The sequence below is a fragment of the Pseudophryne corroboree genome, chromosome 11, assembly GCF_028390025.1.
Source record: "Pseudophryne corroboree isolate aPseCor3 chromosome 11, aPseCor3.hap2, whole genome shotgun sequence".
Taxonomy (NCBI): domain Eukaryota; kingdom Metazoa; phylum Chordata; class Amphibia; order Anura; family Myobatrachidae; genus Pseudophryne; species Pseudophryne corroboree.
In genome coordinates this window covers 168,216,898-168,242,184 of record NC_086454.1, presented here as the reverse complement: position 1 = coordinate 168,242,184, position 25,287 = coordinate 168,216,898, and the positions used below count along the sequence as shown (strand labels likewise).

General features: G+C 31.3%; 9 non-coding genes across 9 annotated transcripts; all 9 read right to left on the bottom strand.

Moving 5' to 3' along the window:
- Positions 1-5,241: 5,241 nt before the first annotated feature.
- On the bottom strand, positions 5,242-5,313 carry TRNAQ-CUG (transfer RNA glutamine (anticodon CUG)). Its single transcript has one exon. It is a non-coding gene; the product is annotated as a tRNA-Gln (tRNA).
- Positions 5,314-7,128: 1,815 nt separating this feature from the next.
- On the bottom strand, positions 7,129-7,200 carry TRNAQ-CUG (transfer RNA glutamine (anticodon CUG)). Its single transcript has one exon. It is a non-coding gene; the product is annotated as a tRNA-Gln (tRNA).
- Positions 7,201-12,158: 4,958 nt separating this feature from the next.
- On the bottom strand, positions 12,159-12,230 carry TRNAQ-CUG (transfer RNA glutamine (anticodon CUG)). Its single transcript has one exon. It is a non-coding gene; the product is annotated as a tRNA-Gln (tRNA).
- Positions 12,231-14,039: 1,809 nt separating this feature from the next.
- TRNAQ-CUG (transfer RNA glutamine (anticodon CUG)) lies at positions 14,040-14,111 on the bottom strand. The gene has a single exon. It is a non-coding gene; the product is annotated as a tRNA-Gln (tRNA).
- A 1,817-nt stretch (positions 14,112-15,928) lies between these two features.
- Positions 15,929-16,000, bottom strand: TRNAQ-CUG (transfer RNA glutamine (anticodon CUG)). Its single transcript has one exon. It is a non-coding gene; the product is annotated as a tRNA-Gln (tRNA).
- Positions 16,001-17,816: 1,816 nt separating this feature from the next.
- Positions 17,817-17,888, bottom strand: TRNAQ-CUG (transfer RNA glutamine (anticodon CUG)). The gene has a single exon. It is a non-coding gene; the product is annotated as a tRNA-Gln (tRNA).
- A 1,822-nt stretch (positions 17,889-19,710) lies between these two features.
- TRNAQ-UUG (transfer RNA glutamine (anticodon UUG)) lies at positions 19,711-19,782 on the bottom strand. Its single transcript has one exon. It is a non-coding gene; the product is annotated as a tRNA-Gln (tRNA).
- Positions 19,783-21,597: 1,815 nt separating this feature from the next.
- Positions 21,598-21,669, bottom strand: TRNAQ-CUG (transfer RNA glutamine (anticodon CUG)). Its single transcript has one exon. It is a non-coding gene; the product is annotated as a tRNA-Gln (tRNA).
- Positions 21,670-23,490: 1,821 nt separating this feature from the next.
- TRNAQ-CUG (transfer RNA glutamine (anticodon CUG)) lies at positions 23,491-23,562 on the bottom strand. The gene has a single exon. It is a non-coding gene; the product is annotated as a tRNA-Gln (tRNA).
- Between the last annotated feature and the right edge of the window lie 1,725 nt (positions 23,563-25,287).

The window sequence follows — 25,287 nt, the reverse complement described above, 5'->3', positions numbered from 1 at the left end:
ACATTTTTGGTCAGAGTATAAGATTCTTAGTGGATACATTTTATTGGAATTAAATGACAGATAAACCTGTCTCTCAGTGTGTAAGAGTCTTAATTTATGCAATTTATAGATATTTTCTTTCTCAGAGATATTAACTGTATTGTACTTACAACAAAACCAATAGAACCTACCAAGATGTAAATATAGATCATGGATTCAGAGTCCAAAATGTTTACCAATACACCATGAAACCTCATCCATTAGGGAGCATCTAAATATTTTTATAAGAATGTACTCTCAGAGAGATATGAACTGAATGGTACTTACAAAAAACCAATAGGACCGACCAAGATTTAAATACAGATCACTGTATTCAAAGATCAAAGTGGAGTGGTTACCAATACACCAAGAAACCACATTCATTAGGGAACATCTAAACATTTTTTTCTAAAATGTTAGATTCTTAGAAGACACATTTTATTGAAGTTATTGTACATATATTAACATCAATGCTTATTTGGATTACACAGTAAAATTCATATAATTACAAACATTTCTATAACTACCTTTTTTTAGATTTTAGTACATATTTACAATAATCAGTGATTTAAAAAAATGTATTATATGTATAAAAAAAAAGTTTTTATCAATCAAGGACTTGGATTGGACACTCTTTATTATGTGTAGCAAAATAGACAATATAATCAGAATAGTTATTTTAACAGCGAATCAGTTGTAGCAAAGATGGGATGGAGATGTTTTTTCATAGGCACTTTTCCTCCAACTTATAAGGGTTACAACATTTTAAATGTATGATCAAAGCAGGAAACATCCCCCCATATAATATAATATATATAGAACTCGAGGATGGCATTAATAATATATGACACATATACAAATTAGTTGCAGCATGCTTCTATATGTTTGGTCACTATCGCACGTTTTTCACTCAATTTTATTTATTAATACATTTTTTCACATTTGACACTAATGATGTCATTCACGTTTTTCTTCTTTTTAGAGCATCCTAGTTTATCACGTATTTCCAATAATTTTAATGTATACATTTTCCCCTTATTATATACACTTCAGCTTCACTTTTCAAAACTTCACACTCATTTTCACTATTAAAATTATTAAAATTATTAATGTTATTCATCTCACAGGAAACTCATCTTTCCTTATCACATCACATACATAATCACATTCATTTTCTTTTACTTTATTCACCACATATTTTTATTATATGTAAATACAATATTTTAATACTATATAAATTTAACTTCTGATCTGGTACAACATAAGAATCACGATTCAGCATATCACAGTTCTCTTTACATCATATATATTATATTCCATTTGAATGCATATAGTGAGCTGGTGGGAACCACCGAAGGGGTCTCCTCCCAATCCATCTTTTCTTTGTCATTTTAATTATCTCTCATAATAACAAGACCAGAAGCCACATCTAAGTGAGAAGAAACTACATTTAAATCTAAGAATCTAGTTTCTACGAGGCTTCAATGTACTTATACAGATTTACAAGAATTACGTCAATACAGACCAGTGATTGGCCTAGACCTACCATGTGACTCAGGACGAGTTACTTTGCGTTCCATCTGGATTGTAATCAAACAAGGAATGTGGTCCATTGCAATCTAAGACGGCCAATAGACCATGTGGTGCGAATTATGATCAGGGATTGGTGGGACGTTTTGTTAAAAACATCCCGGTACGGGCAATCGGGTTTGCCTGGTTAAAGCAATTGCGAAACGTGCACGTCGGCGTTTCAGAGCGGTGCTGACAAGCCCGCTCACACTGATCACAGTGCAGTGAAAAAATGCTCGAATAATTAGAAAAAGGATAGATGAGAGATTAGAGATGGATGTTAATAGTAGGATTTAATGTTATGTAGGGAGTATATAAATGCAGCAACTGTTTAGGTACTATACAGAGCAGTGCAGCCATGATATAGATGTGATATATAGCCAGTTAATGAGGATTAATTACCCTTAGATAATTAATGTGAACAAGGGGTAGCGGATTATAGGCAACCCTTAGGATTTACATTTAGTTATACTTGTGTGATACGGATCGTTCCCCTTATACCCATTGAATATTAACGAAGTAGTACATCCCATTTGCCAACACCAATTAATAATTACACACTAAGATTGAGACATGTGCAAGATGGTTCCAATTTAACCTATTAACATCATTGGGGCACGGCATTATATGGATATGATTTAGTTGAAACATTCGCTGTACACACGGGACATGTCATGCGCTGATTTTTAATTAGCGGCATATACAGACCCGTAATACAATTACATTCATTGGGTAGGGCTTTGTAAATTGCTACCATAAGGTCACACATATAGATTCCTAATTACCGGCATACACAGACCTGCAGTACAATTATACCCACTGATCAGGGCTGTGTAATTAGGGCTGTGGAAATCATTATTATAAGGTCATACATATTGGACCAATATAGCAATTCAGGGTGCCCTGTTAGTAACATTAACAGGTCCATATTACAAATCCATGGATATGTTTCAATTTAAACATCGGCCATGCACATGGGGCACGTCTTGTGTTGATTTTTAATTAACGGTATACACAGACCTGCAGTATAATTATATTCACTGACCAGGGCTGTGCAAATTGCTATAGTAAAGTCACACGTATTCAAACTGATATAGCAATCTGACGATGCCCCTTTAGCAAAACCAATAGGTTCATATCGTAAACCCATTACCACTGCGGCTCCTAATAGACACGGAGCTTACAACTCTGGAGGTTATATATTTTGGGTTCACAAGTTAATGAACATGAGTGCAGTGGCAATTAAAAAGTAAAGTAATTTACACTGTATGGTGAGTTAGGGAATTATCAATTACTTCTGTTTACACGAGCAAGAACTGTAACAACTGTATGAGGGGATAAGCAATATAGCTATCACGTGTCCAGACTTCATTCCAGATATAATAACTATTGTAGTATTCATGGGGAATCTGGATACGGGGAATACCAGTAGCTGCTTGTAATAATTAATCAGGTCCATATTACAAATCCATGGATATGTTTCAATATAAACATCGGCCATACACATGGGGCACGTCTTGTGTTGATTTTTAATTAACGGTATACACAGACCTGCAGTACAATTATATTCACTGATCAGGTGCTGTGCAAATTGCTACAGTAAAGTCACACGTATTCAAACTGATATAGCAATCTGGCGATGCCCCTTTAGTAAAACCAATAGGTTCATATTGTAAACCTACTACCACTGCGGCTCCTAATAGACACGGAGCTTACAACTCTGGAGGTTATATATTTTGTGTTCACAAGTTAATGAACATGAGTGCAGTGGCAATTAAAAAGTAAAGTAATTTACACTGTATGGTGAGTTAGGGAATTATCAATAACTTCTGTTGACACGAGCATGAACTGGAACAACTGTATGAGGGGATAAGCAATATAGCTATCACGTGTCCAGACTTTATTCCAGATATAATAATTATTGTAGTATTCATGGGGAATCTGGATATGGGGAATACCAGTAGCTGCTTGTAATAATTAATAGCAACTGGCTCAGATAGCCACAATACCAGTGGCAATATTTGTAATAAATAAGGGAATTAATGATGGTTGCAGGGTTTTTCTAGAGTGTCCTTTAAAAATACTTATTGTTTTGACATTATTCACAGTATCAGGACCTTAGATACCCCCCCTTTTTGCCATCCATGTGAGAAGTTCATGTTATCCAATCCTACATATAGTTATTATACTACATCCATTGCTCTCCAATTGAAAATCTATGATATAAATCATGGGTCTTCATCCTGTTGCCCTCCAGCTGCTGTGAAACTACACATCCCAGCATGCCCTGCCACAGTTTTGCTATTAAGGTATGCTAAAACTGAGGCAGGGCATGCTGGGATGTGTAGTTCCACAGCAGCTGGAGGGTCGCAGGTTGAAGACCCATGATATAAATAAATGAAGCAGAAAATTCAGGCACAGTGAATCAGCTTTTATTCTGTTTATAATATTGAATTTATTCATTAAATTCACACAAATCCATAAAACACACTTTTTCCATTTATGTTTCTCAATTGCTAACAATTTTTAAGATAGTATTAATAAAAGTTAGATTTTAACATGATATGTTCACAATAAGAGTAAATGTAAAATCTCTTCTTCTTTTCTAAGTGCGCCAACAAAAGAGACAATCTTTTTCTGTCCTGTGTTGTTATGTATAAAAAAGAAAAGTTTTTGTCAATCAAGGACTTAAACTGAAGGTACTAAAATAAACCTGTTCCCACTGAGATTTGAACTCAATTTACTGGATTCAGAGTACAGAGTGCTAACCATAACACCATGGAATCTCCCTTCTAATAACACATATAAAACTTTCTCTCAGAGTGTAAGATCTTAATTTCTACAAGATACAGAAATATTCATTCAGAGAGATATGTACTACATTGTATTTACAAATAAAACCATTAGGACCTACCAATTTGTATATACAGATTATTGGTTTCAGAGTCCAGAATTGTTAACAGTACACCATGAAAGCTCATTCATATGGTGGCATGTAAAAAAATTTCTCACAGTGTAAGATTCTTAGAGGTTACATTTTATTGGAATTATATTACCGATAAACCTGTCTCTCAGTGTGTATGATTCTTAATTTATGCAATTTATAGATATTTTCTTTCTCAGAGATATGAACTGCCTAATACTTACAAAAAACAATAGGACCTACCAAGATGTGAATACAAATCATGGATTCAGAGTCCAAAATGGTTACAAATACACCAGGAAACCTCATTCATGAGGAAGCATTTAAACAGTTTTTATTAGAATGTACTCTCAGAGAAATATAAACTGAACGGTACTTACAAAAAACCAATAGGACCTACCAAGATTTAAATACAGATCACTGGATTCAAAGATCAGAGTGGTTACCAATACACCAAGAAACCTCATTCACGAGGGAGAGCTAAACATTTTTTTCTAAATTGTTAGATTCTTAGAAGACACATTTTATTGCAATTATTGTACATATATTTACATCAACGCTTATTTGGGTTATATAGTAAAATTCATATAATTACATACATTTCTATAACTACCTTTTTTAGCTTTTCGTACATATTTACAAAAATCAGTGATTTAAAAAAATGATTATATGTATGAAAAAGAAGACTTTCTGTCAATCAAGAACTTAAACTGAAGGTACTAAAACATATCAGGTCCCACCGAGATTTGAACTCGGATCTCTGGATTCAGAGTCCAGAGTGCTAACCATTACACCATGGAACCTCTCTTCTAACACCACATATACAACTTTCTCTTACAGTGTGAGATCTTATTTTCTACAAGTTACAGGAATAATAATCATAGAGATAGGTATTACATTGTACTTACAAAAAAAGCCATTAGGACCTACCAAATTTTTATACAGATTATAGGTTTCAGAGTCCAGAATTGTTAACAGTACACAATGAAACCTCATTCATATGGTAGCATGTACATTTTATTGTCAGAGTATAAGATTCTTAGTGGATACATTTTATTGGAATTAAATGACAGATAAACCTGTCTCTCAGTGTGTAAGATTCTTAATTTATGCAATTTATAGATATTTTCTTTCTCAGAGATATTAACTGTATTGCACTTACAACAAAACCAATAGAACCTACCAAGATGTAAATATAGATCATGGATTCAGAGTCCAAAATGTTTATCAATACACCACGAAACCTCATCCATTAGGGAGCATCTAAATATTTTTATAAGAATGTACTCTCAGAGAGATATGAACTGAATGGTACTTACAAAAAACCAATAGGACCTACCAAGATTTAAATACAGATCACTGTATTCAAAGATCAGAGTGGAGTGGTTACCAATACACCAAGAAACCACATTCATTAGGGAACATCTAAACATTTTTTTCTAAAATGTTAGATTCTTAGAAGACACATTTTATTGCAATTATTGTACATATATTAACATCAATGCTTATTTGGATTACACAGTAAAATTCATATAATTACAAACATTTCTATAACTACCTTTTTTTAGATTTTAATACATATTTACAACAATCAGTGATTTAAAAAATGTATTATATGTATAAAAAAGAAAAGTTTTTATCAATCAAGGACTTAAACTGAAGGTACTAAAATGCACCTGTTCCCACCGAGATTTGATCTCAATTTACTGGATTCAGAGTACAGAGTGCTAACCATAACACCATGGAATCTCCCTTCTAATAACACATATAAAACTTTCTCTAAGAGTGTAAGATCTTAATTTCTACAAGATACAGAAATATTCATTCAGAGAGATATGTACTACATTGTATTTACAAATAAAACCATTAGGACCTACCAATTTGTATATACAGATCATTGGTTTCAGAGTCCAGAATTGTTAACAGTACACCATGAAAGCTCATTCATATGGTGGCATGTAAAAAAATTTCTCACAGTGTAAGATTCTTAGAGGTTACATTTTATTGGAATTATATTACAGATAAACCTGTCTCTCAGTGTGTATGATTCTTAATTTATGCAATTTATAGATATTTTCTTTCTCAGAGATATGAACTGCATAATACTTACAAAAAAACAATAGGACCTACCAAGATGTAAATACAAATCATGGATTCAGAGTCCAAAATGGTTACAAATACACCAGGAAACCTCATTCATGAGGAAGCATTTAAACAGTTTTTATTAGAATGTACTCTCAGAGAAATATAAACTGAACGGTACTTACAAAAAACCAATAGGACCTACCAAGATTTAAATACAGATCACTGGATTCAAAGATCAGAGTGGTTACCAATACACCAAGAAACCTCATTCACGAGGGAGAGCTAAACATTTTTTTATAAAATGTTAGATTCTTAGAAGACACATTTTATTGCAATTATTGTACATATATTTACATCAACGCTTATTTGGGTTATATAGTAAAATTCATATAATTACATACATTTCTATAACTACCTTTTTTAGCTTTTCGTACATATTTACAAAAATAAGTGATTTAAAAAAATTATTATATGTATGAAAAAGAAGACTTTCTGTCAATCAGGAACTTAAACTGAAGGTACTAAAACACATCAGGTCCCACCGAGATTTGAACTCGGATCTCTGGATTCAGAGTCCAGAGTGCTAACCATTACACCATGGAACCTCTCTTATAACACCAAATATACAACTTACTCTTAGAGTGTGAGATCTTATTTTCTACAAGTTACAGGAATAATAATCAGAGAGATAAGTATTACATTGTATTTACAAAAAAAAGCCATTAGGACCTACCAAATTTTGATACAGATTATAGGTTTCAGAGTCCAGAATTGTTAACAGTACACAATAAAACCTCATTCATATGGTAGCAAGTACATTTTTTTGTCAGAGTATAAGATTCTTAGTGGATACATTTTATTGGAATTAAATGACAGATAAACCTGTCTCTCAGTGTGTAAGATTCTTAATTTATGCAATTTATAGATATTTTCTTTCTCAGAGATATTAACTGTTTTGTACTTACAACAAAACCAATAGAACCTACCAAGATGTAAATATAGATCATGGATTCAGAGTCCAAAATGTTTACCAATACACCATGAAACCACATCCATTAGGGAGCATCTAAATATTTTTTATAAGAATGTACTCTCAGAGAGATATGAACTGAATGGTACTTACAAAAAACCAATAGGACCTACCAAGATTTAAATACAGATCACTGTATTCAAAGATCAGAGTGGAGTGGTTACTAATACACCAAGAAACCACATTCATTAGGGAACATCTAAAAAAAAATTCTAAAATGTTAGATTCTTAGAAGACACATTTTATTGAAGTTATTGTACATATATTAACATCAATGCTTATTTGGATTACACAGTAAAATTCATATAATTACAAACATTTCTATAACTACCTTTTTTTTAGATTTTAGTACATATTTACAATAATCAGTGATTCAAAAAAAATGTATTATATGTATAAAAAAAAAAAAGTTTTTATCAATCAAGGACTTGGATTAGACACTCTTTATTATGTGTAGCAAAATAGACAATATAATCAGAATAGTTATTTTAACAGCGAATCAGTTGTAGCAAAGATGGGATGGAGAGGTTTTTTCATAGGCACTTTTCCTCCAACTTATAAGGGTTACAACATTTTAAATGTATGATCAAAGGAGGAAACATCCCCCCATATAATATAATATATATCGAACTCGAGGATGGCATTAATAATATATGACACATATACAAATTAGTTGCAGCATGCTTCTATATGTTTGGTCACTATCACACGTTTTTCACTCAATTTTATTTATTAATACATTTTTTCACATTTGACACTAATGATGTCATTCACGTTTTTCTTCTTTTTAGAGCAATAATTTTAATGTATACATTTTCCCCTTATTATATACACTTCAGCTTCACTTTTCAAAACTTCACACTCATTTTCACTATTAAAATTATTAAAATTATTAATATTATTCATCTCACAGGAAACTCATCTTTCCTTATCACATCACATACATAATCACATTCATTTTCTTTTACTTTATTCACCACATATTTTTATTATATGTAAATACAATATTTTAATACTATATAAATTTAACTTCTGATCTGGTACAACATAAGAATCACGATTCAGCATATCACAGTTCTCTTTACATCATATATATTATATTCCATTTGAATGCATATAGTGAGCTGGTGGGAACCACCGAAGGGGTCTCCTCCCAATCCATCTTTTCTTTGTCATTTTAATTATCTCTCATAATAACAAGACCAGAAGCCACATCTAAGTGAGAAGAAACTACATTTAAATCTAAGAATCTAGTTTCTACGAGGCTTCAATGTACTTATACAGATTTACAAGAATTACGTCAATACAGACCAGTGATTGGCCTAGACCTACCATGTGACTCAGGACGAGTTACTTTGCGTTCCATCTGGATTGTAATCAAACAAGAAATGCGGTCCATTGCAATCTAAGACGGCCAATAGACCATGTGGTGCGAATTATGATCAGGGATTGGTGGGACGTTTTGTTAAAAACATCCCGGAATGGGCAATCGGGTTTGCCTGGTTAAAGCAATTGCGAAACGTGCACGTCGGCGTTTCAGAGCGGTGCTGACAAGCCCGCTCACACTGATCACAGTGCAGTGAAAAAATGCTCGAATATTTAGAAAAAGGATAGATGAGAGATTAGAGATGGATGTTAATAGTAGAATTTAATGTTATGTAGGGAGTATATAAATGCAGCAACTGTTTAGGTACTATACAGAGCAGTGCAGCCATGATATAGATGTGATATATAGCCAGTTAAAGAGGATTAATTACCCTTAGATAATTAATGTGAACAAGGGGTAGCGGATTATAGGCAACCCTTAGGATTTACATTTAGTTATACTTGTGTGATACGGATCGTTCCCCTTATACCCATTGAATATTAACGAAGTAGTACATCCCATTTGCCAACACCAATTAATAATTATACACTAAGATTGTGACATGTGCAAGATGGTTCCAATTTAACCTATTAACATCATTGGGGCACGGCATTATATGGATATGATTTAGTTGAAACATTCGCTGTACACACGGGACATGTCTTGTGTTGATTTTTAATTAACGGTATACACAGACCTGCAGTATAATTATATTCACTGACCAGGGCTGTGCAAATTGCTATAGTAAAGTCACACGTATTCAAACTGATATAGCAATCTGGCGATGCCCCTTTAGCAAAACCAATAGGTTCATATCGTAAACCCATTACCACTGCGGCTCCTAATAGACACGGAGCTTACAACTCTGGAGGTTATATATTTTGGGTTCACAAGTTAATGAACATGAGTGCAGTGGCAATTAAAAAGTAAAGTAATTTACACTGTATGGTGAGTTAGGGAATTATCAATTACTTCTGTTTACACAAGCAAGAACTGTAACAACTGTATGAGGGGATAAGCAATATAGCTATCACGTGTCCAGACTTCATTCCAGATATAATAACTATTGTAGTATTCATGGGGAATCTGGATACGGGGAATACCAGTAGCTGCTTGTAATAATTAATCAGGTCCATATTACAAATCCATGGATATGTTTCAATATAAACATCGGCCATACACATGGGGCGCGTCTTGTGTTGATTTTTAATTAACGGTATACACAGACCTGCAGTACAATTATATTCACTGATCAGGTGCTGTGCAAATTGCTACAGTAAAGTCACACGTATTCAAACTGATATAGCAATCTGGCGATGCCCCTTTAGTAAAACCAATAGGTTCATATTGTAAACCTACTACCACTGCGGCTCCTAATAGACACGGAGCTTACAACTCTGGAGGTTATATATTTTGGGTTCACAAGTTAATGAACATGAGTGCAGTGGCAATTAAAAAGTAAAGTAATTTACACTGTATGGTGAGTTAGGGAATTATCAATAACTTCTGTTGACACGAGCATGAACTGTAACAACTGTATGAGGGGATAAGCAATATAGCTATCACGTGTCCAGACTTTATTCCAGATATAATAATTATTGTAGTATTCATGGGGAATCTGGATATGGGGAATACCAGTAGCTGCTTGTAATAATTAATAGCAACTGGCTCAGATAGCCACAATACCAGTGGCAATATTTGTAATAAATAAGGGAATTAATGATGGTTGCAGGGTTTTTCTAGAGTGTCCTTTAAAAATACTTATTGTTTTGACATTATTCACAGTATCAGGACCTTAGATACCCCCCCTTTTTGCCATCCATGTGAGAAGTTCATGTTATCCAATCCTACATACAGTTATTATACTACATCCATTGCTCTCCAATTGAAAATCTATGATATAAATAAATGAAGCAGAAAATTCAGGCACAGTGAATCAGCTTTTATTCTGTTTATAATATTGAATTTATTCATTAAATTCACACAAATCCATAAAACACACTTTTTCCATTTATGTTTCTCAATTGTTAACAATTTTTAAGATAGTATTAATAAAAGTTAGATTTTAACATGATATGTTCACAATAAGAGTAAATGTAAAATCTCTTCTTCTTTTCTAAGTGCGCCAACAAAAGAGACAATCTTTTTCTGTCCTGTGTTGTTATGTATAAAAAAGAAAAGTTTTTGTCAATCAAGGACTTAAACTGAAGGTACTAAAATAAACCTGTTCCCACTGAGATTTGAACTCAATTTACTGGATTCAGAGTACAGAGTGCTAACCATAACACCATGGAATCTCCCTTCTAATAACACATATAAAACTTTCTCTCAGAGTGTAAGATCTTAATTTCTACAAGATACAGAAATATTCATTCAGAGAGATATGTACTACATTGTATTTACAAATAAAACCATTAGGACCTACCAATTTGTATATACAGATTATTGGTTTCAGAGTCCAGAATTGTTAACAGTACACCATGAAAGCTCATTCATATGGTGGCATGTAAAAAAAAATTCTCACAGTGTAAGATTCTTAGAGGTTACATTTTATTGGAATTATATTACCGATAAACCTGTCTCTCAGTGTGTATGATTCTTAATTTATGCAATTTATAGATATTTTCTTTCTCAGAGATATGAACTGCATAATACTTACAAAAAAACAATAGGACCTACCAAGATGTGAATACAAATCATGGATTCAGAGTCCAAAGTGGTTACAAATACACCAGGAAACCTCATTCATGAGTAAGCATTTAAACAGTTTTTATTAGAATGTACTCTCAGAGAAATATAAACTGAACGGTACATACAAAAAACTAATAGGACCTACCAAGATTTAAATACAGATCACTGGATTCAAAGATCAGAGTGGTTACCAATACACCAAGAAACCTCATTCACGAGGGAGAGCTAAACATTTTTTTCTAAATTGTTAGATTCTTAGAAGACACATTTTATTGCAATTATTGTACATATATTTACATCAACGCTTATTTGGGTTATATAGTAAAATTCATATAATTACATACATTTCTATAACTACCTTTTTTAGCTTTTTGTACATATTTACAAAATTCAGTGATTTAAAAAAATTATTATATGTATGAAAAAGAAGACTTTCTGTCAATCAAGAACTTAAACTGAAGGTACTAAAACATATCAGGTCCCACCGAGATTTGAACTCGGATCTCTCGATTCAGAGTTCAGAGTGCTAACCATTACACCATGGAACCTCTCTTCTAACACCACATATACAACTTTCTCTTAGAGTGTGAGATCTTATTTTCTACAAGTTACAGGAATAATAATCATAGAGATAAGTATTACATTGTATTTACAAAAAAAGCCATTAGGACCTACCAAATTTTTATACAGATTATAGGTTTCAGAGTCCAGAATTGTTAACAGTACACAATGTAACCTCATTTATATGGTAGCATGTACATTTTATTGTCAGAGTATAAGATTCTTAGTGGATACATTTTATTGGAATTAAATGACAGATAAACCTGTCTCTCAGTGTGTAAGATTCTTAATTTATGCAATTTACAGATATTTTCTTTCTCAGAGATATTAACTGTATTGTACTTACAACAAAACCAATAGAACCTACCAAGATGTAAATATAGATCATGGATTCAGAGTCCAAAATGTTTATCAATACACCATGAAACCTCATCCATTAGGGAGCATCTAAATATTTTTATAAGAATGTACTCTCAGAGAGATATGAACTGAATGGTACTTACAAAAAACCAATAGGACCTACCAAGATTTAAATACAGATCACTGTATTCAAAGATCAGAGTGGAGTGGTTACCAATACACCAAGAAACCACATTCATTAGGGAACATCTAAACATTTTTTTCTAAAATGTTAGATTCTTAGAAGACACATTTTATTGCAATTATTGTACATATATTAACATCAATGCTTATTTGGATTACACAGTAAAATTCATATAATTACAAACATTTCTATAACTACCTTTTTTTAGATTTTAATAAATATTTACAATAATCAGTGATTTAAAAAATGTATTATATGTATAAAAAAGAAAAGTTTTTATCAATCAAGGACTTAAACTGAAAGTACTAAAATGCACCTGTTCCCACCGAGATTTGAACTCAATTTACTGAATTCAGAGTACAGAGTGCTAACCATAACACCATGGAATCTCCCTTCTAATAACACATATAAAACTTTCTCTCAGAGTGTAAGATCTTAATTTCTACAAGATACAGAAATATTCATTCAGAGAGATATGTACTACATTGTATTTACAAATAAAACCATTAGGACCTACCAATTTGTATATACAGATTATTGGTTTCAGAGTCCAGAATTGTTAACAGTACACCATGAAAGCTCATTCATATGGTGGCATGTAAAATTTTTTCTCACAGATTCTTAGAGGTTACATTTTATTGGAATTATATTACAGATAAACCTGTCTCTCAGTGTGTATGATTCTTAATTTATGCAATTTATAGATATTTTCTTTCTCAGAGATATGAACTGCATAATACTTACAAAAAAACAATAGGACCTACCAAGATGTAAATACAAATCATGGATTCAGAGTCCAAAATGGTTACAAATACACCAGGAAACCTCATTCATGAGGAAGCATTTAAACAGTTTTTATTAGAATGTAGTCTCAGAGAAATATAAACTGAACGGTACTTACAAAAAACCAATAGGACCTACCAAGATTTAAATACAGATCACTGGATTCAAAGATCAGAGTGGTTACCAATACACCAAGAAACCTCATTCACGAGGGAGAGCTAAACATTTTTTTATAAAATGTTAGATTCTTAGAAGACACATTTTATTGCAATTATTGTACATATATTTACATCAACGCTTATTTGGGTTATATAGTAAAATTCATATAATTACATACATTTCTATAACTACCTTTTTTAGCTTTTCGTACATATTTACAAAAATCAGTGATTTAAAAAAATTATTATATGTATGAAAAAGAAGACTTTCTGTCAATCAGGAACTTAAACTGAAGGTACTAAAACACATCAGGTCCCACCGAGATTTGAACTCGGATCTTTGGATTCAGAGTCCAGAGTGCTAACCATTACACCATGTAACCTCTATTCTAACACCACATATACAACTTTCTCTTAGAGTGTGAGATCTTATTTTCTACAAGTTACAGGAATAATAATCATAGAGATAAGTATTACATTGTATTTATAAAAAAAAGCCATTAGGACCTACCACATTTTTATACAGATTATAGGTTTCAGAGTCCAGAATTGTTAACAGTACACAATGAAACCTCATTCATATGGTAGCAAGTACATTTTTTTGTCAGAGTATAAGATTCTTAGCGGATACATTTTATTGGAATTAAATGACAGATAAACCTGTCTCTCAGTGTGTAAGATTCTTAATTTATGCAATTTATAGATATTTTCTTTCTCAGAGATATTAACTGTATTGTACTTACAACAAAACCAATAGAACCTACCAAGATTTAAATATAGATCATGGATTCAGAGTCCAAAATGTTTACCAATACACCATGAAACCTCATCCATTAGGGAGCATCTAAATATTTTTATAAGAATGTACTCTCAGAGAGATATGAACTGAATGGTACTTACAAAAAAACCAATAGGACCTACCAAGATTTAAATACAGATCACTGTATTCAAAGATCAGAGTGGAGTGGTTACTAATAAACCAAGAAACCACATTCATTAAGGAACATCTAAAAAAAAAATTCTAAAATGTTAGATTCTTAGAAGACACATTTTATTGAAGTTATTGTACATATATTAACATCAATGCTTATTTGGATTACACAGTAAAATTCATATAATTACAAACATTTCTATAACTACCTTTTTTTAGATTTTAGTACATATTTACAATAATCAGTGATTTAAAAAATGTATTATATGTATAAAAAAGAAAAGTTTTTGTCAATCAAGGACTTAAACTGAAGGTACTAAAATGCACCTGGTGCCACCGAGATTTGAACTCAATTTACTGGATTCAGAGTACAGAGTGCTAACGATAACACCATGGAATCTCCCTTCTAATAACACATATAAAACTTTCTCTCAGAGTGTAAGATCTTAATTTCTACAAGATACAGAAATATTCATTCAGAGAGATATGTACTACATTGTATTTACAAATAAAACCATTAGGACCTACCAATTTGTATATACAGATTAATGGTTTCAGAGTCCAGAATTGTTAACAGTACACCATGAAAGATCATTCATATGGTGGCATGTAAAAAATTTTCTCACAGTGTAAGATTCCTAGAGGTTACATTTTATTGGAATTATATTACAGATAAACCTGTCTCTCAGTATATATGATTCTTAATTTATGCAATTTATAGATATTTTCTTTCTCAGAGATATGAACTGCATAATACTAACAAAAAAACAATAGGACCTACCAAGATGTTAATACAAATCATGGATTCAGAGTCCAAAATGGTTACAAATACACCAGGAAACCTCATTCATGAGGAAGCATTTAAACAGTTTTTATTAGAATGTACTCTCAGAGAAATATAAACTGTACGGTACTTACAAAAAACCAATAGGACCTACCAAGATTTAAATACAGATCACTGGATTCAAAGATCAGAGTGGTTACCAATACACCAAGAAACCTCATTCACGAGGGAGAGCTAAACATTTTTTTCTAAAATGTTAGATTCTTAGAAGACACATTTTATTGCAATAATTGTACATATATTTACATCAACGCTTATTAGGGTTATATAGTACAATTCATATAATTACATACATTTCTATAACTACCTTTTTTAGCTTTTCGTAGATATTTACAAAAATCAGTGATTTAAAAAAATGATTATATGTATGAAAAAGAAGACTTTCTGTCAATCAAGAACTTAAACTGAAGGTACTAAAACACATCAGGTCCCACCGAGATTTGAACTCGGATCGCTGGATTCAGAGTCCAGAGTGCTAACCATTACACCATGGAACCTCTATTCTAACACCACATATACAACTTTCTCTTAGAGTGTGAGATCTTATTTTCTACAAGTTACAGGAATAATAATCATAGAGATAAGTATTACATTGTATTTACAAAAAAAAGCCATTAGGACCTACCAAATTTTGATACAGATTATAAGTTTCAGAGTCCAGAATTGTTAACAGTACACAATGAAACCTCATTCATATGGTAGCAAGTACATTTTTTTGTCAGAGTATAAGATTCTTAGCGGATACATTTTATTGTAATTAAATGACAGATAAACCTGTCTCTCAGTATATATGATTCTTAATTTATGCAATTTATAGATATTTTCTTTCTCAGAGATATTAACTGTATTGTACTTACAACAAAACCAATAGAACCTACCAAGATTTAAATATAGATCATGGATTCAGAGTCCAAAATGTTTACCAATACACCATGAAACCTCATCCATTAGGGAGCATCTAAATATTTTTATAAGAATGTACTCTCAGAGAGATATGAACTGAATGGTACTTACAAAAAACCAATAGGACCTACCAAGATTTAAATACAGATCACTGTATTCAAAGATCAGAGTGGAGTGGTTACTAATAAACCAAGAAACCACATTCATTAGGGAACATCTAAAAAAAAAATTCTAAAATGTTAGATTCTTAGAAGACACATTTTATTGAAGTTATTGTACATATATTAACATCAATGCTTATTTGGATTACACAGTAAAATTCATATAATTACAAACATTTCTATAACTACCTTTTTTTAGATTTTAGTACATATTTACAATAATCAGTGATTTAAAAAATGTATTATATGTATAAAAAAGAAAAGTTTTTGTCAATCAAGGACTTAAACTGAAGGTACTAAAATGCACCTGGTGCCACCGAGATTTGAACTCAATTTACTGGATTCAGAGTACAGAGTGCTAACCATAACACCATGGAATCTCCCTTCTAATAACACATATAAAACTTTCTCTCAGAGTGTAAGATCTTAATTTCTACAAGATACAGAAATATTAATTCAGAGAGATATGTACTACATTGTATTTACAAATAAAACCATTAGGACCTACCAATTTGTATATACAGATTAATGGTTTCAGAGTCCAGAATTGTTAACAGTACACCATGAAAGCTCATTCATATGGTGGCATGTAAAAAATTTTCTCACAGTGTAAGATTCTTAGAGGTTACATTTTATTGGAATTATATTACAGATAAACCTGTCTCTCAGTATATATGATTCTTAATTTATGCAATTTATAGATATTTTCTTTCTCAGAGATATGAACTGCATAATACTAACAAAAAAACAATAGGACCTACCAAGATGTTAATACAAATCATGGATTCAGAGTCCAAAATGGTTACAAATACACCAGGAAACCTCATTCATGAGGAAGCATTTAAACAGTTTTTATTAGAATGTACTCTCAGAGAAATATAAACTGAACGGTACTTACAAAAAACCAATAGGACCTACCAAGATTTAAATACAGATCACTGGATTCAAAGATCAGAGTGGTTACCAATACACCAAGAAACCTCATTCACGAGGGAGAGCTAAACATTTTTTTCTAAAATGTTAGATTCTTAGAAGACACATTTTATTGCAATAATTGTACATATATTTACATCAACGCTTATTTGGGTTATATAGTACAATTCATATAATTACATACATTTCTATAACTACCTTTTTTAGCTTTTCGTAGATATTTACAAAAATCAGTGATTTAAAAAAATGATTATATGTATGAAAAAGTAGACTTTCTGTCAATCAAGAACTTAAACTGAAGGTACTAAAACACATCAGGTCCCACCGAGATTTAAACTCGGATCGCTGGATTCAGAGTCCAGAGTGCTAACCATTACACCATGGAACCTCTTTTCTAGCACCACATATACAACTTTCTCTTAGAGTGTGAGATCTTATTTTCTACAAGTTACAGGAATAATAATCAGAGAGATAAGTATTACATTGTATTTACAAAAAAAAGCCATTAGGACCTACCAAATTTTTATACAGATTATAGGTTTCAGAGTCCAGAATTGTTAACAGTACACAATTAAACCTCATTCATATGGTAGCATGTACATTTTTTGTCAACGTATAAGATTCTTAGTGGATACATTTTATTGGAATTAAATGACAGATAAACCTGTCTCTCAGTGTGTAAGATTCTTAATTTATGCAATTTATAGATATTTTCTTTCTCAGAGATATTAACTGTATTGTACTTACAACAAAACCAATAGAACCTACCAAGATGTAAATATAGATCATGGATTCAGAGTCCAAAATGTTTATCAATACACCATGAAACCTCATCCACTAGGGAGCATCTAAATATTTTTATAAGAATGTACTCTCAGAGAGATATGAACTGAATGGTACTTACAAAAAACCAATAGGACCTACCAAGATTTAAATACAGATCACTGTATTCAAAGATCAGAGTGGAGTGGTTACCAATACACCAAGAAACCACATTCATTAGGGAACATCTAAACATTTTTTTCTAAAATGTTAGATTCTTAGAAGACACATTTTATTGAAGTTATTGTACATATATTAACATCAATGCTTATTTGGATTACACAGTAAAATTCATATAATTACAAACATTTCTATAACTACCTTTTTTTAGATTTTAGTACATATTTACAATAATCAGTGATTTAAAAAATGTGTTATATGTATAAAAAAGAAAAGTTTTTGTCAATCAAGGACTTAAACTGAAGGTACTAAAATGCACCTGTTCCCACCGAGATTTGAACTCAATTTACTGGATTCAGAGTACAGAGTGCAAACCATAACACCATGGAATCTCCCTTCTAATAACACATATCACATATAAAACTTTCTCTCAGAGTGTAAGATCTTAATTTCTACAAGATACAGAAATATTCATTCAGAGAGATATGTACTACATTGTATTTACAAATAAAACCATTAGGACCTTACAAATTTGTATATACAGATTATTAGTTTCAGAGTCCAGAATTGTTAACAGTACACCATGAAAGCTCATTCATATGGTGGCATGTAAAAAAATGTCTCACAGTGTAAGATTCTTAGAGGTTACATTTTATTGGAATTATATTACCGATAAACCTGTCTCTCAGTGTGTATGATTCTTAATTTATGCAATTTATAGATATTTTCTTTCTCAGAGATATGAACTGCATAATACTTACAAAAAACAATAGGACCTACCAAGATGTGAATACAAATCATGGATTCAGAGTCCAAAATGGTTACAAATACACCAGGAAACCTCATTCATGAGGAAGCATTTAAACAGTTTTTATTAGAATGTACTCTCAGAGAAATATAAACTGAACGGTACTTACAAAAAACCAATAGGACCTACCAAGATTTAAATACAGATCACTGGATTCAAAGATCAGAGTGGTTACCAATACACCAAGAAACCTCATTCACGAGGGAGACCTAAACATTTTTTTCTTAATTGTTAGATTCTTAGAAGACACATTTTATTGCAATTATTGTACATATATTTACATCAACGCTTATTTGGGTTATATAGTAAAATTCATATAATTACATACATTTCTATAACTACCTTTTTTAGCTTTTTGTACATATTTACAAAAATCAGTGATTTAAAAAAATGATTATATGTATGAAAAAGAAGACTTTCTGTCAATCAAGAACTTAAACTGAAGGTACTAAACCATATCAGGTCCCACCGAGATTTGAACTCGGATCGCTGGATTCAAAGTCCAGAGTGCTAACCATTACACCATGGAACCTCTCTTCTAACACCACATATACAACTTTCTCTTAGAGTGTGAGATCTTATTTTCTACAAGTTACAGGAATAATAATCATAGAGATAAGTATTACATTGTATTTACAAAAAAAGCCATTAGGACCTACCAAATTTTTATACAGATTATAGGTTTCAGAGTCCAGAATTGTTAACAGTACACAATGAAACCTCATTCATATGGTAGCATGTACATTTTATTGTCAGAGTATAAGATTCTTAGTGGATACATTTTATTGGAATTAAATGACAGATAAACCTGTCTCTCAGTGTGTAAGATTCTTAATTTATGCAATTTATAGATATTTTCTTTCTCAGAGATATTAACTGTATTGTACTTACAACAAAACCAATAGAACCTACCAAGATTTAAATATAGATCATGGATTCAGAGTCCAAAATGTTTATCAATACACCATGAAACCTCATCCATTAGGGAGCATCTAAATATTTTTATAAGAATGTACTCTCAGAGAGATATGAACTGAATGGTACTTACAAAAAACCAATAGGACCTACCAAGATTTAAATACAGATCACTGTATTCAAAGATCAGAGTGGAGTGGTTACCAATACACCAAGAAACCACATTCATTAGGGAACATCTAAACATTTTTTTCTAAAATGTTAGATTCTTAGAAGACACATTTTATTGCAATTATTGTACATATATTAACATCAATGCTTATTTGGATTACACAGTAAAATTCATATAATTACAAACATTTCTATAACTACCTTTTTTTAGATTTGAATACATATTTACAATAATCAGTGATTTAAAAAATGTATTATATGTATAAAAAAGAAAAGTTTTTATCAATCAAGGACTTAAACTGAAGGTACTAAAATGCACCTGTTCCCACCGAGATTTGAACTCAATTTACTGGATTCAGAGTACAGAGTGCTAACCATAACACCATGGAATCTCCCTTCTAATAACACATATAAAACTTTCTCTCAGAGTGTAAGATCTTAATTTCTACAAGATACAGAAATATTCATTCAGAGAGATATGTACTACATTGTATTTACAAATAAAACCATTAGGACCTACCAATTTGTATATACAGATTATTGGTTTCAGAGTCCAGAATTGTTAACAGTACACCATGAAAGCTCATTCATATGGTGGCATGTAAAAAAATTTCTCACAGTGTAAGATTCTTAGAGGTTACATTTTATTGGAATTATATTACAGATAAACCTGTCTCTCAGTGTGTATGATTCTTAATTTATGCAATTTATAGATATTTTCTTTCTCAGAGATATGAACTGCATAATACTTACAAAAAAACAATAGGACCTACCAAGATGTAAATACAAATCATGGATTCAGAGTCCAAAATGGTTACAAATACACCAGGAAACCTCATTCATGAGGAAGCATTTAAACAGTTTTTATTAGAATGTACTCTCAGAGAAATATAAACTGAACGGTACTTACAAAAAACCAATAGGACCTACCAAGATTTAAATACAGATCACTGGATTCAAAGATCAGAGTGGTTACCAATACACCAAGAAACCTCATTCACGAGGGAGAGCTAAACATTTTTTTCTAAAATGTTAGATTCTTAGAAGACACATTTTATTGCAATAATTGTACATATATTTACATCAACGCTTATTTGGGTTATATAGTACAATTCATATAATTACATACATTTCTATAACTACCTTTTTTAGCTTTTCGTACATATTTACAAAAATCAGTGATTTAAAAAAATGATTATATGTATGAAAAAGAAGACTTTCTGTCAATCAAGAACTTAAACTGAAGGTACTAAAACACATCAGGTCCCACCGAGATTTGAACTCGGATCGCTGGATTCAGAGTCCAGAGTGCTAACCATTACACCATGGAACCTCTATTCTAACACCACATATACAACTTTCTCTTAGAGTGTGAGATCTTATTTTCTACAAGTTACAGGCATAATAATAATAATAGAGATAAGTATTACATTGTATTTACAAAAAAAAAGCCATTAGGACCTACCAAATTTTTATACAGATTATAGGTTTAAGAGTCCAGAATTGTTAACAGTACACAATGAAACCTCATTCATATGGTAGCAAGTACATTTTTTTGTCAGAGTATAAGATTCTTAGTGGATACATTTTATTGGAATTAAATGACAGATAAACCTGTCTCTCAGTGTGTAAGATTCTTAATTTATGCAATTTATAGATATTTTCTTTCTCAGAGATATTAACTGTATTGTACTTACAACAAAACCAATAGAACCTACCAAGATTTAAATATAGATCATGGATTCAGAGTCCAAAATGTTTACCAATACACCATGAAACCTCATCCATTAGGGAGCATCTAAATATTTTTATAAGAATGTACTCTCAGAGAGATATGAACTGAATGGTACTTACAAAAAAACCAATAGGACCTACCAAGATTTAAATACAGATCACTGTATTCAAAGATCAGAGTGGAGTGGTTACTAATAAACCAAGAAACCACATTCATTAGGGAACATCTAAACATTTTTTTCTAAAATGTTAGATTCTTAGAAAACACATTTTATTGAAGTTATTGTACATATATTAACATAAATGCTTATTTGGATTGCACAGTAAAATTCATATAATTACAAACATTTCTATAACTAAATTTTTTTAGATTTTAGTACATATTTACAATAATCAGTGATTTAAAAAATGTATTATATGTATAAAAAAGAAAAGTTTTTGTCAATCAAGGACTTAAACTGAAGGTACTAAAATGCACCTGGTGCCACCGAGATTTGAACTCAATTTACTGGATTCAGAGTACAGAGTGCTAACCATAACACCATGGAATCTCCCTTCTAATAACACATATAAAACTTTCTCTCAGAGTGTAAGATCTTAATTTCTACAAGATACAGAAATATTCATTCAGAGAGATATGTACTACATTGTATTTACAAATAAAACCATTAGGACCTACCAATTTGTATATACAGATTATTGGTTTCAGAGTCCAGAATTGTTAACAGTACACCATGAAAGCTCATTCATATGGTGGCATGTAAAATTTTTTCTCACAGTGTAAGATTCTTAGAGGTTACATTTTATTGGAATTATATTACAGATAAACCTGTCTCTCAGTATATATGATTCTTAATTTATGCAATTTATAGATATTTTCTTTCTCAGAGATATGAACTGCATAATACTAACAAAAAAACAATAGGACCTACCAAGATGTTAATACAAATCATGGATTCAGAGTCCAAAATGGTTACAAATACACCAGGAAACCTCATTCATGAGGAAGCATTTAAACAGTTTTTATTAGAATGTACTCTCAGAGAAATATAAACTGAATGGTACTTACAAAAAACCAATAGGACCTACCAAGATTTAAATACAGATCACTGGATTCAAAGATCAGAGTGGTTACCAATACACCAAGAAACCTCATTCACGAGGGAGAGCTAAACATTTTTTTCTAAATTGTTAGATTCTTAGAAGACACATTTTATTGCAATTATTGTACATATATTTACATCAACGCTTATTTGGGTTATATAGTAAAATTCATATAATTACATACTTTTCTATAACTACCTTTTTTAGCTTTTTGTACATATTTACAAAAATCAGTGATTTAAAAAAATGATTATATGTATGAAAAAGAAGACTTTCTGTCAATCAAGAACTTAAACTGAAGGTACTAAAACATATCAGGTCCCACCGAGATTTGAACTCGGATCGCTGGATTCAGAGTCCAGAGTGCTAACCATTACACCATGGAACCTCTCTTCTAACACCACATATACAACTTTCTCTTAGAGTGTGAGATCTTATTTTCTACAAGTTACAGGAATAATAATCATAGAGATAAGTATTACATTGTATTTACAAAAAAAGCCATTAGGACCTACTAAATTTTTATACAGATTATAGGTTTCAGAGTCCAGAATTGTTAACAGTACACAATGAAACCTCATTCATATGGTAGCATGTACATTTTATTGTCAGAGTATAAGATTCTTAGTGGATACATTTTATTGGAATTAAATGACAGATAAACCTGTCTCTCAGTGTGTAAGATTCTTAATTTATGCAATTTATAGATATTTTCTTTCTCAGAGATATTAACTGTATTGTACTTACAACAAAACCAATAGAACCTACCAAGATTTAAATATAGATCATGGATTCAGAGTCCAAAATGTTTACCAATACACCATGAAACCTCATCCATTAGGGAGCATCTAAATATTTTTATAAGAATGTACTCTCAGAGAGATATGAACTGAATGGTACTTACAAAAAACCAATAGGACCTACCAAGATTTAAATACATATCACTGTATTCAAAGATCAGAGTGGAGTGGTTACCAATACACCAAGAAACCACATTCATTAGGGAACATCTAAACATTTTTTTCTAAAATGTTAGATTCTTAGAAGACACATTTTATTGCAATTATTGTACATATATTAACATCAATGCTTATTTGGATTACACAGTAAAATTCATATAATTACAAACATTTCTATAACTACCTTTTTTTATATTTGAATACATATTTACAATAATCAGTGATTTAAAAAATGTATTATATGTATAAAAAAGAAAAGTTTTTATCAATCAAGGACTTAAACTGAAGGTACTAAAATGCACCTGTTCCCACCGAGATTTGAACTCAATTTACTGGATTCAGAGTACAGAGTGCTAACCATAACACCATGGAATCTCCCTTCTAATAACACATATAAAACTTTCTCTCAGAGTGTAAGATCTTAATTTCTACAAGATACAGAAATATTCATTCAGAGAGATATGTACTACATTGTATTTACAAATAAAACCATTAGGACCTACCAATTTGTATATACAGATTATTGGTTTCAGAGTCCAGAATTGTTAACAGTACACCATGAAAGCTCATTCATATGGTGGCATGTAAAAATTTTTCTCACAGTGTAAGATTCTTAGAGGTTACATTTTATTGGAATTATATTACAGATAAACCTGTCTCTCAGTGTGTATGATTCTTAATTTATGCAATTTATAGATATTTTCTTTCTCAGAGATATGAACTGCATAATACTTACAAAAAAACAATAGGACCTACCAAGATGTAAATACAAATCATGGATTCAGAGTCCAAAATGGTTACAAATACACCAGGAAACCTCATTCATGAGGAAGCATTTAAACAGTTTTTATTAGAATGTACTCTCAGAGAAATATAAACTGAATGGTACTTACAAAAAACCAATAGGACCTACCAAGATTTAAATACAGATCACTGGATTCAAAGATCAGAGTGGTTACCAATACACCAAGAAACCTCATTCACGAGGGAGAGCTAAACATTTTTTCTAAATTGTTAGATTCTTAGAAGACACATTTTATTGCAATTATTGTACATATATTTACATCAACGCTTATTTGGGTTATATAGTAAAATTCATATAATTACATACTTTTCTATAACTACCTTTTTTAGCTTTTCGTACATATTTACAA